General features: G+C 45.8%; 1 protein-coding gene across 4 annotated transcripts in view; it reads left to right on the plus strand.

Annotated features, from left to right (window-relative positions):
- The window catches only part of LOC139371321 (forkhead box protein J3-like), a 146,101-nt gene that overhangs the window by 54,623 nt on the left and 73,752 nt on the right, over positions 1–17,726 (plus strand). Inside the window, exon 1 of one of the 4 annotated variants that reach the window (XM_071111641.1) lies at positions 1,873–2,175. The exons of 2 other annotated variants lie outside the window; for them this stretch is intronic. The gene's annotated coding sequence lies outside the window, so the exon portion shown is untranslated. Of the gene's footprint in view, positions 1–1,872; positions 2,176–7,577; positions 12,035–17,726 lie in introns of those variants that run through there. One more of the 4 variants, XM_071111642.1, reaches the window with a different exon arrangement.

The raw sequence follows: 17,726 nt of genomic DNA on the forward strand, positions 1-17,726 counted from the left end.
TGATGGTTGCATGGCTCGGTGTGTGTGGGTTACATGGCTCGGTGTGTGTGTGTGTGTGTGTGTGTGTGTGTGTGTGTGTGTGTGTGTGTGTGGGTTGCATGGCTCATTGTGTGTGTTTTGCATGGCCCGGTGTGTGTGTGTGTGTTGCATGGCTTAGTGTGTGTGTGTGTGTGTGTGTTGCATGGCTCAGTGTGTGTGTGTTGCATGGCTCAGTGTGTGTGGGTTGCATGGCTCAGTGTGTGTGGGTTGCAAGGCTCGGTGTGTGTGTGTTGCATGGCTTAGTGTGGTGTGTGTGTGTGTTGCATGGCTCAGTGTGTGTGGGTTGCATTGCTCAGTGTGTGTGGGTTGCATGGCTCAGTGTGTGTGGGTTGCATGGCTCTGTGTGTGTGTGTGTGATGGTTGCATGTTTCAGTGTGTGTGTGTTTGATGGTTGCATGGCTCGGTGTGTGTGGGTTGCATGGCGCTGTGTGTGTGGGTTTCATGGCTCGGTGTGTGTGTGTGTGGGTTGCATGGCTCAGTGTGTGTGTGTGTGTTTGTGGGTTGCATGGCTCGGTGTGTGTGTGTGTGGGTTGCATGGCTCGGTGTGTGTGTGTGGGTTGCATGGCTCAGTGTGTGTGGTTTGCATGGCTCTGTGTGTGTGTGTGTGTGATGGTTGCATGTTTCAGTGTGTGTGTTTGATGGTTGCATGGCTCGGTGTGTGTGGGTTGCATGGCGCTGTGTGTGTGGGTTTCATGGCTCGGTGTGTGTGTGTGGGTTGCATGGCTCAGTGTGGGTTACATGGCTCGGTATTTGTGTGTGTGGGTTGCATGGCTCAGTGTGTGTGGGTTTCATGGCTCGGTGTGTGTGTGTGGGTTGCATGGCTCAGTATGTGTGTGTTGCATGGCTCAGTGTGTGTGGGTTAGATGGCTCTGTGTGTGTGGGTTGCATGGCTCGTTGTGTGTGTGTTTTGCATGGCTCGGTGTGTGTGGGTTGCATGGCTCAGTGTGTGTGGGTGTGTGGGTTGCATAGCTCAGTTTGTGTGTGTGTGTGTGTGTGTGTGTGTGGGTTGCATGGCTCACTGTGTGTGTGTGGGTTGCATGGCTCAGTGTGTGTGTGTGTGTGTGTGATGGTTGCATGGCTCAGTGTGTGTGTGATGGTTGCATGGCTCAGTGTGTGTGTGTGTGTGTGTGTGTGTGTGTGTGTGTGTGTGATGGTTGCATGGCTCAGTGTGTGTGTGTGATGGTTGCATGGCTCAGTGTGTGATGGTTGCATGGCTCAGTGTGTGTGTGTGTGTGTGGGTTGCATGGCTCAGTGTGTGTGTGTGTGTGTGTGTGATGGTTGCATGGCTCAGTGTGTGTGTGTGGGTTGCATGGCTCAGTGTGTGTGTGGGTTGCATGGCTCAGTGTGTGTGTGTGTGTGGGTTGCATGGCTCAGTGTGTGTGTGTGGGTTGCATGGCTCAGTGTGTGTGTGTGGGTTGCATGGTTCAGTGTGTGTGTGTGGGTTGCATGGCTCAGTGTGTGTGTGTGTGTGTGGGTTGCATGGCTCAGTGTGTGTGTGTGTGTGGGTTGCATGGCTCAGTGTGTGTGTGTGTGGGTTGCATGGCTCAGTGTGTGTGTGTGTGTGTGGGTTGCATGGCTCAGTGTGTGTGTGTGTGTGGGGGTTGCATTGCTCAGTGTGTGTGTGTGTGTGGGTTGCATGGCTCAGTGTGTGTGTGTGTGTGTGATGGTTGCATGGCTCAGTGTGTGTGTGTGTGTGTGTGTGTGTGTTGGTTGCATGGCTCAGTGTGTGTGTGTGTGATGGTTGCATGGCTCAGTGTGTGTGTGTGGGTTGCATTGCTCAGTGTGTGTGTGTGTGTGATGGTTGCATGGCTCAGTGAGTGTGTGTGGGTTGCATGGCTCAGTGTGTGTGTGGGTTGCATGGCTCAGTGTGTGTGTGTGTGTGATGGTTGCATGGCTTAGACCCAGGGGCGCAATCGACTTTTATGAACCTTTACAGCTCTGTTTGCCCTTGACCGGCACATGCTACGGCTATAATACAACTGTCTCCTAGTGACAGACCGAGACGTTGAGACACAAATTAGAAATGATCATCGTCTTTGGCATGTGATCTGATTGGAGCCCTCATGTATTGTGGTTTCTCTCTCTTCAGCTGAACAGTTCTGATTGGTAAAGTGAAAGCGCTGCCTCACGCAGGATGTAGGTTTACATTGTTTCTATGTATTTCTTGCATATTGTTGTTGTGTAGCCCTTTAGAAATATTAGTAATCCCATTTTGATGGTGTAGCTTGTATGGTATTGGTTGTGTACAGCCCTTTAAGGGAATCGTGCCTGCGTTTTTGTTTTCTGTCTGTCTGGGGTTTTAAGTGAAGCTCTCTCTGTCAGATGAGTGAATCTCAGCAGAGGCACAGGCAGCCACTGGGGTTCTATTTCATCTCATACTGCTCTGAAGCAGACATGCAAATCCGCTGATGAGGTGTGTGTGCGTGTGTGTGGCGATGAGGATCATGTGTGCAGGAATTTTAAGGTTGCGAGAAAATGAAGGTGAGCAGCCGACGGGCGTGAAATCTGGGAAGGATATTGAGGGTTAGGCGACGTCAGTATTCATAGAGGTGATGGAAGTCTCAAATCCAACGTTAATTTGCCCCTCAAGTCTGACGTGGGTCCCCCCTCTCTCTGGTGCTGAAACCCTCCGGGGTGAAGCTGCAAAGGGTTTTTGGTAATTATATTTTGAACCAGAATCAACAGTAGCCTCAACGCAGAGCATTCATGTAATGAGGCTTTTGAAGTTTTGAATGGGCTGGTTGTTTAGCATCAAACACTCCTGCTCATTGTCTGATCTTAACAATCCTGTCATCTGTCTGTAATACATTCAGGTTTTCCATGCCACTACAGCAGGGTGTCAAACTCATTCCATGGAGGGCCTAGTGTCTGCAGGTTTTTTGTTTTCTCCTTTCAGTTAAGCCCTAGACAACCAGGTATCGGGTTCCTTACTAATTAGTGACTTTAATTCATCAATCAAGTACAAGGGAGAAGCGAAAACCCGCATTCCACTCTCTGTGGAATGAATTTGACACGTGCAATACAGTGATGTAACATGCAGCCTAACCTATAGTAAAAAATGCAGGGGCATTGAACAAGATTAACTAACACTTTTCTGTCATGCTGTGCACTTTGCTACTTTGGTAATCCATAACGGGTGCATGTCATGTGATGTCTGGATGTTGGGTCATAATCCTATTAAGTGGCTCTCTGTATCCATGATCAACACACAGATGAGCTTTGTACTGTCTGTAAGAGATGAAGTCCCTGATTAATGTGGGATGTATCAGCTTTAGCGACTGTCCTATGTTAATATTTTGAGGATTTAACACTCTTTGCAAATCGATTAGCGGTTAACGACCTCATCAGCTGCCACTGACTTGAGCTCTTACCCATTAGGATAAGAAAACAAAATGTTTATTTCAGTGAAATACGGAACTGTTCGGTATTTTATCTAACGGGCGGCATCCCTAAGTCTAAATATTCTTGTTACATTGCACAACCTTCAATGTTATGTCATAATAACATACAATTCTGGCACATTAGTTCGCAATGAGCCAGACAGCCCAAACTGTTGCATATACCCTGACTCTGCGTGCTAAGAACGCAAGAGAAGTGACACAATTTCACCTGGTTAATATTGCCTGCTAACCTGGATTTCTTTTAGCTAAATATGCAGGTTTAAAAAATGCATACTTCTGTTTATTGATTTTAAGAAAGGCTTTGATGTTCATGGTTAGGTACAGTCGTCCAACGATTGTGCTTTTTTCACAAATGAGCTTTTGTTAAATCATCCCCCAGCGTTGCATCGATTATATGCAGCGCAGGACACGCTAGATAAACTAGTAATATCATCAACCATGTGTAGTTGTTATAACTAGTGATTATGATTGATTGATTGTTTTTTATAAGATAAGTTTAATGCTAGCTAGCAACTTACCTTGGCTTCTGCATTCGCGTAACAGGCATTCTCCTTTTGGAGTGCAACGAGTGCCAGGTGGTTATAGCATTGGACAAGTTAACTGTAAGGTTGCAAGATTGGATCCCCCGAGCTGACCAGGTGACAATCTGTTGTTCTGCCCCTGAACAAGGCAGTTAACCTACTGTTCCTAGGCCGTCTTTGAAAATAAGAATGTGTTCTTAACTGACTTGCCTAGTTAAATAAAGGTGTTTAAAAAAAATAATAATAATCTGCGCCCAAAAATACAGATTTCTGATTGTTATGAAAACTTGAAATCGGCCCTAATTAATCGGCCATTCCTATTTTAATCGGTCGACCTCTAGTTTCAATGTAATTTGTCAACGTATTGTGATGTGGAAAATACATTGGCTTTGAAAGAAGTCAGCTACTTTTTTTTGAGGGTGAAATTTAAACCACAGGATTATGTCGTGGTAACCAAATGTCAACATAGACAAACCTTGTGTAAAATATGTTGAATTTGTACCTTTTAAAACAATGTCAGATCTTCAACATTATATCCACTATCAGGAAAAAGTAGGCTGGGCAGCACTGGAGAATGATTGATCTACAGCTACCCTTCCATCTCCTGGGGTTTAACCCTGCTGAGTCTTATATTTGTCACAGACTATTATCAATGTGCTATTGTGAAAATAATGAGATCTCCACTTAAACTGAACGGATTCACTGTTACTATCAGTCATTCTAAAGGGTAGGTTTAACAGGGCAAATTAAATGTCCCCACTTTATCACTCAAGTATGCTTTTTAGGCCTATGTACTATAGCTTTTCCAAAGTCCCCAACAGCTATTGCTTCAATTCAACACAGAACTCAACAAAAAATAGGCAATCCAATAGACTTAGGGTTTAAAGATGATTTCAAATGTGAAGATATTTAGTGATCTTTTTTGGTTTGAATTGTTTGGTTGCCAACACAACCAAATATCAACATTTTTCTTCAATAGTTCGATCTGTGCCACTCATTTCAGTTTGGCTTTAATTCCAATTAGTCTACAAATTAATAATTTATATTTTGGATTCACTTCTAAATTTCAACCCAAAATCTAAATGAAAAAATAGGACAAAATCCAACGTTTGTATTTGGCCTCCTTGAGTCAATGTCCGCTTACCTACGGTAATCAAATGAGCCTAAAATTAAAAAATAAAGCCCCCATGAAAATAAGTCTCTGCAAACGTTGCTGTACTTGACGGCAGTGACGACGCTAGAGCAGAGTTTGTCAGACTATAAGACATCCCGAAAATCGGTCTTCTCACAATCGACGATCCCTCTATGGAAAGATGAGATTCTTACGAACATGGTGTTGTCCGTTTTTCCACCCGAGAGGCCCCACAAACACATGCTTGTTGGTTGTTTTGCTCTTGGATGCCTACAGGCCTCCCAAGACTTGTCTGAAGGTCCCCTGGTACCGGTTGAAAACATGTATGGAAGTGCATATACAGAGACTGTTTACTTCCAAAAATAAGGGGTTAAATACATGTCAAAGATGAACTTACTAGACAAAGCATAAACAAAGAGATGCATCAGAGTTATCCTCATTGCACAAGTTTCAGATAGACATGTCTACTATAGCATTATTCTGTCACAATAGTCAGTCCTTTGGATACTGTAACATACATGTTGGCCACTCACAGGGGGAAGGGCTGACTAGTCCTCAAGCATGGTCCTTTCCTGGGCCCTTTTCCTGGGCCCTTTTCCATGCAGCTCCAGGTGACAGACCAATCCAGGCCATTTGGTTCTGCTATTAGATGATACACAGTGATAAAACACACCTGTTTTTATAAAAAAAAAAATAATAATAATATCTTGCATCGTATTCCCATTTCAACTTTGCTGTGCTTTTTATTTAAATGTATTTAACCTTTGTTTAGCTAGGCAAGTCACTTAAGAGTCAATTGTTATTTACAATGACGGTCTACCAAAAGGCCTCCTGTGATGACTGGGGCCTGGGAATAAAAATAAATACAATATAAATATGGGACAAAACACACATCATGACGAGATGACACAACACTACATAAAGATACACCTAAGACAACATAACAAGGCAGCAACACATGACAACAACACAACATGGTAGCAGCACAAAACATGGTACAAACATTATTGGGCACAGACAACAGCACAAAGGGGCGGTAGAGACGGTAGAGACAACAATACATCAAACAAAGCAACCACAACTGTCAGTAAGAGCGTCCATGACTGAGTCTTTGAATGAAGAGATTGAGATAAAACTGTCCAGTTTGAGTGTTTGTTGCAGCTCGTTCCAGTCGCTAGCTGCAGCGAACTGAAAAGACGATCGACCCCGGGATGTATGCGCTTTGGGGACCTTTAACAGAATGTGACTGGCAGAACGTGTGTGTGTGTGTGTGTGTGTGTGTGTGTGTGTGTGTGTGTGTGTGTGTGTGTGTGTGTGTGTGTGTGTGTGTGTGTGTGTGTGTGTGTGTGTGTGTGTGTGTGTGTGTGTGTGTGTGTGTGTGTGTGTGTGTGTGTGTGTGTGTGGAGGATGAGGACTGCAGTAGATATCTCAGATAGGGGGGAGTGAGTCCTGAGGGTTTTATAAATAACCATCAACCAGTCGGTTTTGCAACGGGTATACAGAGATGACCAGTTTAAAGAGGAGTATAGAGTGCAGTGATGTGTCCTATAAGGAGCTTAGGTGGCAAATTTGATGGCCGAATGGTAAAGCACATCTAACTGCTCGAGAACCCTTACCTGCCGATCTATAAATGTACGTCTCCGTAATCTAGCATGGGTAGGATGGTCCTCTGAATCGGTTAATTTGGCAGTAGGGTTGATAGAGGAAACCAAGCTTTTAAAAACGACAAACCTCAGATTTCCCACTTCCTGGTTGGATTTTTATCAAGTTTTCTCCTGCCATGAGTTCTGTTATATTCAGACATCATTCATACAGTTTTAGAAACTTCAGTGTTTTCTATCCAATACTACTAATAATATGCATATATTAGCATCTGGGAAGGAGTAGGAAGCAGTTTACTCTGGGCATGCATTTCATCCAAAAGTGAAAATGCTGCCCCCTATCCCAAAGAAGTTAAGAAGGAAAGAAATTCTACATTTGACTTTTAACAAGGCACACCTTTTAAGGCTGCTGTCCCTGTACAGGGATCAACATCAGCGGAAATTTCAGAGTGACAACTAATAGTACTCGATACAACTCAAACTTTAATTAAAACACACATGCAGGGTACTCAATTAAAGCTACACTCGTTGTGAATCTAGCCAACATGTCAGATTTTTAAAATGCTTTTTGGCGAAAGCATGAGAAGCTATTATGTGATAGCATGCAACCCCCGAAATACCCAAAGGGGACGTAAACAAAATAATTAGCGTAGCCGGCGCTACACAAAACGCAGAAATAAAGTATAAAACATTCATTACCTTTGACGAGCTTCTTTGTTGGCACTCCTAAATGTCCCATAAACATCACAATTGGGTCTTTTTTTCAATTTAATCCCTCCATGTTTACCCAAAATGTCCAAAATTTATTTGTAATGACAATTACAACAATACTGAATGAACACTTATTTTAACATAATATAATACATCAATAAAATCAATTTACACGGCCTTTTTAACTGAATATGCGAGCACACTCGTTCGGTTCAGCTAGGCGCCTGCCGAACTGAAGCATGTTGACGCCTTATGTGAATGTCACAAATCTTTATTCAATCCGCAATATTTTGCATTATCGTTAGCATATTATCACAAGGTCACTAGGGGTGTGAATTGATGTGGACTTCAGCTGTAAGCTACCAAGGAAAGGTAGCGTACAAAGCTGGTTGCTACCTGTGTTTTCTAGCCTGTGTGGACATTGTTTTGCAAACACTAATGAACATTTTCTACATGCCACATTGCATTATTCAAGTGTGTTAACTTCTGTGCAGAATGAGTGGAGTGCTTACATGATGCAGCCCAGACTCCCAGTGGTTCCTCAGGACAGGTTAGAGCTAGCAATGGGTTAGAGTCACGGCACTGCTCTCGTGCTATAAGGGAACATTGGCTGCGCTGATAGACTTGATCTTCTCTCAATCAGTAGACGACGTGAGACATTTGACAGAGTACTGAAAGCTACAAAAAATTGTATGGAATTGTTTTTCATGTTCTAGTATCGAGAAAGTACAGAAGTTTGGGTATACGTGCAGCGCTGCAGGTGAATATGCTAAAAGCCTGTCTATCTCCAAATCTTTCATTCCACCATGTGGCCTAAAGCCGCCGGCTGAGGTTTTTAGGTCTCTATCAGCCAGGGAGAGAAGGAAGCTGGGCTGCTCTACTCAGATTAGCATGGAAGGCTTCTAGAGAATGCCAGAGGAATGTATGACCATGACTGAGGCCTGGTGACTCATGATATCCTTGGTCAAATTCCACAGCTGATTGTGGTTCCTCCACTCTCTGTGACACCTTTGTCATTACTGGAGCTAACAGAATACTCAGCAGTAGTTCTCTCACTCTCGAATGGAATCTCTCTCCAGAAACAATGTAGAGCATTTCTCTCTGTAATGGATGAGTTAGCCATTATTTTTCCTGGCAGTGAAAATATGGGCCACCAAGGGAGCACTGTCTGTGTGCTGGCTGTGACCCAGTGATGGAGCTTCAGGGTCACACACAGAGCTGACAATGGCATTCTGTCCCCCTACTGCACACACACGGAGCGCTCTGACATCACATCAGCAGTCCTCTGCAAAGAGAACCTGCCCTGCCTGCCTGCCCTGTGCCAAACGGGTACATTGCCTTAGCAGAGCAGAGGCTAAGCTGGAGCGCCAACAAAATATGAAACTATTGACCTGTGACTTAATCCTTTAATCCCTGCTATCCTGTGGTGTTGTGCAACCTCAAATGCAGAGGATTTATCGTTCTGGGGAAAGGGCATGGTTTTATGATGGTGACCCGGCCACCCCCTCTGCGATGTGCCATGAATGCCCATCATGCTCTTGGTGTGTGTGCTCAAGCTTTATGTTAGTCATAAACTGCTGCAGTCTGTTCTATACTATGTTATTGTGTGCTGTGCTGCATGCGTTTTCCATTGGACACTGGGCTGTGTCATCTCATGTACAGTACGGCCTTTTGAGCATTTAAAGAGGGAGGGGAGGGAGCTTGCGGGCGGTGCCTGGATGGAGGTGCAGTAAAACGCTGGACGTCCACGAGTCAAAGAGCAGCTCTTCAACAGCAACCAGCTCCATCAGGCAGTAAACACTTTAATATGCTGCTAATTATTTCTGAGAGATTGGATGTTGATTAAAAAGCGAAACGTTTTTAATTATAACTCAAATGTTAATGCCGTCCCAAGTGAAGAAAATGTTTAGGCTTACGCGAGGAGAACTTCTAATTGACTGAACCAAAGCTCCACTCTTCCAATTTAGAATCTTGTTTATTTTTCTTGACTTTTAGCACTAAATGGGCTTAACTGCTGTTGTGTCGTTGGGTGTCATTTGATGTTATTCTATGTCATCAATGCCCAACCGGAGCGGCCTAGCCTGAACCCTGTCTCCATTTCAAATTCATGACATTCTAGCTCTGCAGGGATTTCTGATCATGCTTTGCCACCCAGGTAATTCCTTTAACTCATGCTTGGGCAAATTCAGCTTGTTCTCATTTTAACACACTTCGGTTGCGACTTAATTGATTTGTTTTTGTCACATACACCGGATCGGTGCAGTGAAATGTGGTGTTTTACACCCCTGGAGTAAATTAGGGTTAAGTGCCTTGCTCAAGGGGACATTGATAGATTTATCACTTTGTCTGCTCGGTTATTCGAACCAGCAGCCTTTTAGTTACTGGCCAAGCGCTCTAAACGCTAGGCTACCTGCCGCCCTTGGAAGAGTGCTTGTGCACAGTCATTTGTGAAGGGGATGATATTGGATTCACAAATACACCATATTGAGCTGGAACTCAAAATGAAGACACAGCAGTTTCTTGTTTTATGCAGGTAGAGTCTCTATACATTATAATTGCAGGAGGATTTAGAAGACTTCCTGATAATGTGAGTTTGCTGTAGCTACTGACGACATTGGAGCGAAACCTCTCTGGTCCTGAGGCAGTGCTAGCGCCAGCGCCTCCTTAGCTTGCTGCCTGCCTGCCCCAGAGCCAGGCTCAGGATTTAATTGTGGCTTATTGGACAGGATCTGGGGAATGCTGATGAGGGAAAGGCTCTCAATAATGCCACAAACGGTCCTCCTGCCAGTGCCTTAAGTGGCCTATTTGTGATTCAGCATGCATGCTCTCTTTCTCTCTCCCTCTTCCGCTCCCTGTCTAACTGCCAGGCTGGCATGGAGTCGAGCTCCCAAGGGGTGAGTGTGTTAATGCGGGCCCCCAGGCCCGGGGACCAGGGTAATTGGGTTTGCATGGTCGGTGTCAGGGCACCACCACCGCTCCCTACATAAAGGCCACCTCCCAGCCAAGCTGTTCAGGACAGAGAGACAAACCCCTCATCACTGGTGTAATTCATTGGAAAGGCTTATTGAATTACTGGAATGGTGTATGTGCTTTTTGTATGAGGGCCTGCTGCAGATTGCACAATGAGCTGAGGGCCTTGTGTTTGCCTGCCTGCTTGCGTGTTCAGCTCTCTCTCTCAGCTCAGACGCTTGGCTCTGAACACTACCGTGAATAACGGCAGACGGCTGAGAAAATCTGTAATATCCCCAAATGGCGTAATTACTGCAGCTTCCATTCAGATAACCTTCTCTTGTGTCCAGTGCCTGTTTGACCATGTCTGCATGTAGGGGTCACAGAGCCTGTTGTCTGCGTTGTGACAGCATGGAAGGTTGGAGCTTTTTGGCTGGGCCTCATCCAGCCCTGACTGGATGGGCTAGTGTCTGCTGCAGCTTAATGTTGACATGCATGCACATCCATGTAGACTGTTGATTTGTCTGGTTTGTTTGATACTAAGTGATTGAAGCCCCCTCACTAGTATGTTATGCTCATAGCAACAAGAGTGAAGGTGTTAATTTCTTTGCCTGCTTGCCTTTTTTAGGTCCAGTGGGTTTTAAAGAAACCCAGCATTAAGGTTTGCAATGTTGACTAGTCTCTTCCGCCTGGCTATGTGTAGCATTAAACTGACCCATACACCACACAGTGGCACTCTCCTCTAATTGGAAGTATAATTCTGAAGTATGATGATCAGCCACTGGTGAGGTGGGAACAGGGGAATCGGAGAACCCACCTCCCCTGCAATATACTACATTATACCGTTGGCTACTTCACTCAATCACCAGACCCAACCAACATAAAACAGGTTCTCAACACTAAAACATAACTTGCCACCACAATCCTACCCCATACACACACTGTTAGGACCGCTGTCTGAAAATAGCTGCTGTCTCAGAGCCCAGCTTGGCTGTGGTCTTCAATAAGCCCAACAATGTGCTCAGCAGTGTGAGCAGTGAAGTGATAATTGACACATCCTAAAAATTCAAGAAGGCTGTTGTTAATGTTCCTTCTCTTCCTCTGAGTGGATTTAACATAACCACTTTAAGACTTTAATTGACAAGGAATACTGCCATTAAAGCCGTTGCCTTGGCACTGCCATTACCTACTTTTTAGTTTTTTAAAGATGAGACCCACTTGGGGCGTTCACGCGGCACCATTACAAAAGCTCACGTGGAATCACAATGGCCAGCCGTGTTGCTATTTTAGTTTCTGTTTAAAAAAACATAAGTCCTCCAATAAGCCCTGTGCCTCCAGGGCTGGAAAAAGTGAGGAATCTCACTTTGTCTGAAGGGCAGGTGAGCGTGGTTCCCACCCCTCCCTGTTTCCCCCCTTGCATATCAGTAGGAAAACAAGGGCATCTCCAGCGCTGGAACCCGTCTGTTGATATGGAAGGTATGGCCAGGGTTTCAGTGGAGAGAGATGATGCCAAAAGCTTGTTACCAGGTTACATCACTGTTGTTGTGAGTTGTGTGCCAGATCTTCAGGCGTAGCAGAGGGAGCTCGCAGAGCCATTCCTCTCTCCGTCGCCAAGCTACCGTCACACTCTCCTCACACACACCAACAGGCCAGGCTGTGGGCAGTATTTAACCATCATTGGTATAAATATTTATTGTTAAGTGTTTGATTCTGTCAGTTTTGAATGCAGCGTTCATTAGGGCTTGGAATTTGCCAGGGAACTCGCAATACGATATTATCAACGTTACTTAGGTTACGATATGTATTGCAATTCGACGTTCCAAACATATTGCTCACTATCTCTGCTGCATTGGGATAAGAGCATGAGGACTAGTTTGATCAGTAGCTTTCTATTGAAAAAGATGGAGAGCAAGTTATAGGATGAAATAATGGTGTTTTTGCATTGGTACTGCCAACTAGTGCAAGCTGGTACCAAAAGAACATCACGGTACCTATGGTACAAAAATAACATCACGGTACCTATGGTACAAAAATAACATCACGGTACCTATGGTACAAAAATAACATCACGGTACCTATGGTACAAAAATAACATCACGGTACCTATGGTACAAAAAGAACATCACGGTACCTATGGTACAAAAATAACATCACGGTACCTATGGTACCAAAATAACATCACGGTACCAAAAGAACATCACGGTACCTATGGTACAAAAACAACATCACGGTACCTATGGTACCAAAATAACATCACGGTACCAAAAGAACATCACGGTACCTATGGTACAAAAATAACATCACGGTACCTATGGTACCAAAATAACATCACGGTACCAAAAGAACATCACGGTACCTATGGTACAAAAATAACATCACGGTACCAAAAGAACATCACGGTACCTATGGTACAAAAATAACATCACGGTACCTATGGTACCAAAATAACATCACGGTACCAAAAGAACATCACGGTACCTATGGTACAAAAATAACATCACGGTACCAAAAGAACATCACGGTACCTATGGTACAAAAATAACATCACGGTACCAAAAGAACATCACGGTACCTATGGTACCAAAAAGAACATCACGGTACCTATGGTACAAAAATAACATCACGGTACCAAAAGAACATCACGGTACCTATGGTACCAAAAAGAACATCACGGTACCTATGGTACCAAAAAGAACATCACGGTACCAAAAATAACATCACGGTACCTATGGTACCAAAAAGAACATCACGGTACCAAAAGAACACCACGGTACCTATGGTACCAAAAAGAACATCACGGTACCAAAAAGAACATCACGGTACCAAAAGAACATCACGGTACCTATGGTACCAAAAATAACATCACGGTACCTATGGTACCAAAAATAACATCACGGTACCTATGGTACAAATCGATAATTGGTGTCAAATCGCTAAAATATGGTCCAAAAATGAAACCGTGATATGTAACTGTGTGCATTTTCATCATGTCTGGGTGTAAAGTGAATGTGTAGCACTAGTATCATGGCCATGAGTCTATTGTTGTTGTGTAGGCAGACAGACTGCACTGAAGTCTAAACTGTAACGGCTGCATGACTGGAGTAAAAAGTTGGTCATTGTAGAAATTGCAGATAAGTGCAGAAAAACACTGGTCTGGTACTCATCATGAGTTGTACGTCTGGAAGTGTGACTGGAGGCTGGATATCCTTTTCTCTGGGATCGGAAATGATTCCGGGTTAAGAATACATCTACTAGGTTCTGTTGCGTGGTGAAGAAAACAATAGGTCGTCAAAGTAGGGATGTGACAAATGGATGATTTCTATGAACTGTTATACTGGTTTTCTTTTTAGCGGTTTCCCATTTAAAAGGCTAAGAAAAAAATCATACGATTTCAGGTCAATTCATTGTAATGGTTCCTTTTACTTCTGTATGACCTCTGGCCGGGTGATGAAGTTCAATCTACCATGACCCTTTACAGACACAGAAAGCAGCTACAGTAACGTGTGGATAATTGAACTTTTCAGACATAAAAAAGGGCGCCTGTCTCGTTTCAGACAGTAGAATTCTGCTTCAGCATATGTTATTTTGTTTCCCTGACAACAATAAATGTTGCTCATTGATGTGCTGCTGTTTATTTTTGATTTTTTTTATGGTATGATAGCTAGATGTGCCTTCTTTCTACTAAATGTCTTGGTAAGGAGTGTTATTTAACAAACTTTAAAGTACTTTTTTAGGCAAGTGGTCTTCCCAATAGGCAGGCTAGGATTGACAGTTCTGGTCGCCTATTGTTGGAAGTTAGTCCCACTTCAGAAGTGACATTACTTTACAGACAAGTAAAATGCTGTTTCTCTTCAGAGAATGTTTTGTGTCGGCAGATTAAAAAGCCGTAGTGTAGCCAACCCTAACTGACTAACAAACATGCCGTAGGCAAGGTGCTTTCAAAGGGCCACATACCATTCTATCTGAAAAGGGTAATCGATACAGGCTATACCGGTAGCCTACTGTCATTTCATATTATGAGACAAAAACACCCCCACCCGCTCAGCAACCAAGACTACCCCGTGCTCGCAAGACCAGGGCCAGCTCGTGTGCGAAGGCAGAGGGGCGGGCGGGCCAGCTTGCGGGAGAAGGCAGAAAGGCAGGGGGGCGGGCCAGCTCGTGTGCGAAGGCAGAGGGGCGGGCGGGCCAGCTTGCGGGAGAAGGCAGGCGGGCGGGCCAGCTCGTGGGCGAAGGCAGAGGGGCGGGCGGGCCAGCTCGAGGGAGAAGGCAGAAAGGCAGGCGGGCGGGCCAGCTCGTGGGCGAAGGCAGAGGGGCGGGCGGGCGGGCCAGCTCGTGGGCGAAGGCAGAGGGGCGGGCGGGCGGGCCAGCTCGTGGGCGAAGGCAGAGGGGCGGGCTGGCAAGCTCGTGGGCGAAGGCAGAGGGGCGGGCGGGCCAGCTTGAGGGAGAAGGCAGAAAGGCGGGCGGGCGGGCCAGCTCGTGGGCGAAGGCAGAGGGGCGGGCCAGCTCGTGGGCGAAGGCAGAGGGGCGGGCGGGCCAGCCAGCTTGAGGGAGAAGGCAGAAAGGCGGGCGGGCGGGCCAGCTCGTGGGCGAAGGCAGAGGGGCGGGCCAGCTCGTGGGCGAAGGCAGAGGGGCGGGCGGGCCAGCCAGCTTGAGGGAGAAGGCAGAAAGGCGGGCGGGCGGGCGGGCCAGCTCGTGGGCGAAGGCAGAGGGGCGGGCGGGCCAGCTCGTGGGCGAAGGCAGAGGGGCGGGCGGGCCAGCTCGTGGGCGAAGGCAGAGGGGCGGGCGGGCCAGCTCGTGGGCGAAGGCAGAGGGGCGGGCGGGCCAGCTCGTGGGCGAAAGCAGAGGGGCGGGCGGGCCAGCTCGTGGGCGAAGGCAGAGGGGCGGGCGGGAGGCGGGCGGGCAAGCCAGCTCGTGGTAGAAGGCAGAGGGGCGGGCGGGCAAGCCAGCTCGTGGTAGAAGGCAGAGGGGCGGGCGGGCGGGCAAGCCAGCTCGTGGTAGAAGGCAGAGGGGCGGGCAAGCCAGCTCGTGGTAGAAGGCAGAGGGGTGGGCGGGCGGGCAAGCCAGCTCGTGGTAGAAGGCAGAGGGGCGGGCCAGCTCGTGGTAGAAGGCAGAGGGGCGGGCCAGCTCGTGGTAGAAGGCAGAGGGGCGGGCAGAACCATTTGGATATGTATTAATTGTCTTGCATGCCTCGCAAATTCACCAAAGTAGCCAAATGTTTTCCTCTTCCTCTCTGGTTTTACATGTATTGCACAACTTTCCCTCGGCCTTTATAGCCATATAGTCTGGTTGGGCTATAACATGGAAGTTTTGTGATAACGGCACTGTGATTGTAATATTGTGGGGGGGGAGATTCGGTAAGGAATTTTTCTTAACGTTAAAGATCCCAACTTCATTTAAACGTTTAAAGGTACTTACTTGAAATAGCTTATATGGAGCTATAAGTAGGTACGAAACTATGAAACGCTTGCCAAGTGTAGGCGTCTGCAACAATTTAGCAGGAGGGGAATGTGGGAGGGGTGAGTTTCCAACACAATTCCTCTCCTCCATTCTCTCACAACACCACAAAGGAGACAGTGTAATCTACTGTGATGTTAAGGTGACGACTGCAGGCTGTCATTACTCACCCTATTGCCTCACTGAGGATGATGCCTGACTGAAGGGTTTGGCACTACATGTCTGCACTGTGTTTGATTGAGACATCAGCCTTAGTTACAAACACATGACAGTGATTCAGTCAGTGCTCTTTGTGTAATAAAAAGGTAGGGAACTCGTGTCAAGAATTTGTTGGATTAAAATATTTAATGTCCACCTCTAATACCAAATCAGCCATTAATCCGAGGGGGATCAAACCGAGAGAAGCTGATCCAAGAGAGAAGCTGTTTGTGGGTTCTTCCACTCAGTTGCGCGCCTCTAAATATAAATGAATTTGTCCAGGTGTTTCTTCCACTCAGTTCAAAAGTGTGCACCACACTCAAAATGTATTTAAATGAGGAAAACCCCTGGTTTGTGAAAGCGACAGTGACGGCCTCAGCCGGATCAAATTGGGTCTGTGTGTGGAGTGGTAATCTCTTACCTGGGCCTCCTAAGTGTTGAGGCTAGAGGTCGACCGATTCTGATTTTTCAACGCCGATACCAATTATTGGAGGACAAAAAAAGGCGATACAGATTAATCGGCCGATTTAAAAAAATAATAATAATTATACAGTGGGGCAAAAAAGTAGTCAACCAACAATTGTGCCAGTTCTCCCACTTAAAAATATGAGAGAGGCCTGTAATTTTCAGCATAGGTACACTTCAACTATGACAGACAAAATGAGAAATAAAATCCAGAAAATCACATTGTAGGATTTTTTATGAATTTATTTGCAAATTATGGTGGAAAATAAGTATTTGGTCACCTACAAACAAGCAAGATTTCTGGCTCTCACAGACCTGTAACTTATTCTTTAAGAGGCTCCTCTGTCCTCCACTCGTTACCTGTATTAATGGCACCTGTTTGAACTCGTTATCAGTATACAAGACACTTGTCCACAACCTCAAACAGTCACACTACAAACTCCACTATGGCCAAGACCAAAGAGCTGTCAAAGGACACCAGAAACAAAATTGTAGACCTGCACCAGGCTGGGAAGACCGCATCTACAATAGACGAAATCAATTGCAATTGACGAAATCAACTATGGGAGCAATTATTAGGAAATGGAAGACATACAAGACCACTGATAATCTCCCTCGATCTGGGGCTCCACGCAAGATCTCACCCCGTGGGGCCAAAATGATCACAAGAATGGTGAGCAAAAATCCCAGAACCACACGGTGGGACCTAGTGAATGACCTGCAGAGAGCTGGGACCAAAGTAACAAAGCCTACCATCAGTAACACACTACGCCGCCAGGGACTCAAATCCTGCAGTGCCAGACGTGTCCCCCTGCTTAAGCCAGTACATGTCCAGGCCCGTCTGAAGTTTGCTAGAGAGCATTTGGATGATCCAGAAGAAGATTGGGAGAATGTCATATGGTCAGATGAAACCAAAATATAACTTTTTGGTAAAAACTCAACTTGTCGTGTTTGGAGGACAAAGAATGCTGAGTTGCATCCAAAGAACACCATACCTACTGTGAAGCATGGGGGTGGAAACATCATGCTTTGGGGTTGTTTTTCTGCAAAGGGACCAGTACGACTGATCTGTGTAATGGAAAGAATGAATGGGGCCATGTATCGTGAGATTTTGAGTGAAAACCTCCTTCCATCAGCAAGGGCATTGAAGATGAAACGTGGCTGGGTCTTTCAGCATGACAATGATCCCAAACACACCGCCCGGGCAACGAAGGAGTGGCTTCGTAAGAAGCATTTCAAGGTCCTGGAGTGGCCT

Source organism: Oncorhynchus clarkii, chromosome 17 (genome assembly GCF_045791955.1).
Source record: "Oncorhynchus clarkii lewisi isolate Uvic-CL-2024 chromosome 17, UVic_Ocla_1.0, whole genome shotgun sequence".
NCBI lineage: Eukaryota > Metazoa > Chordata > Actinopteri > Salmoniformes > Salmonidae > Oncorhynchus > Oncorhynchus clarkii.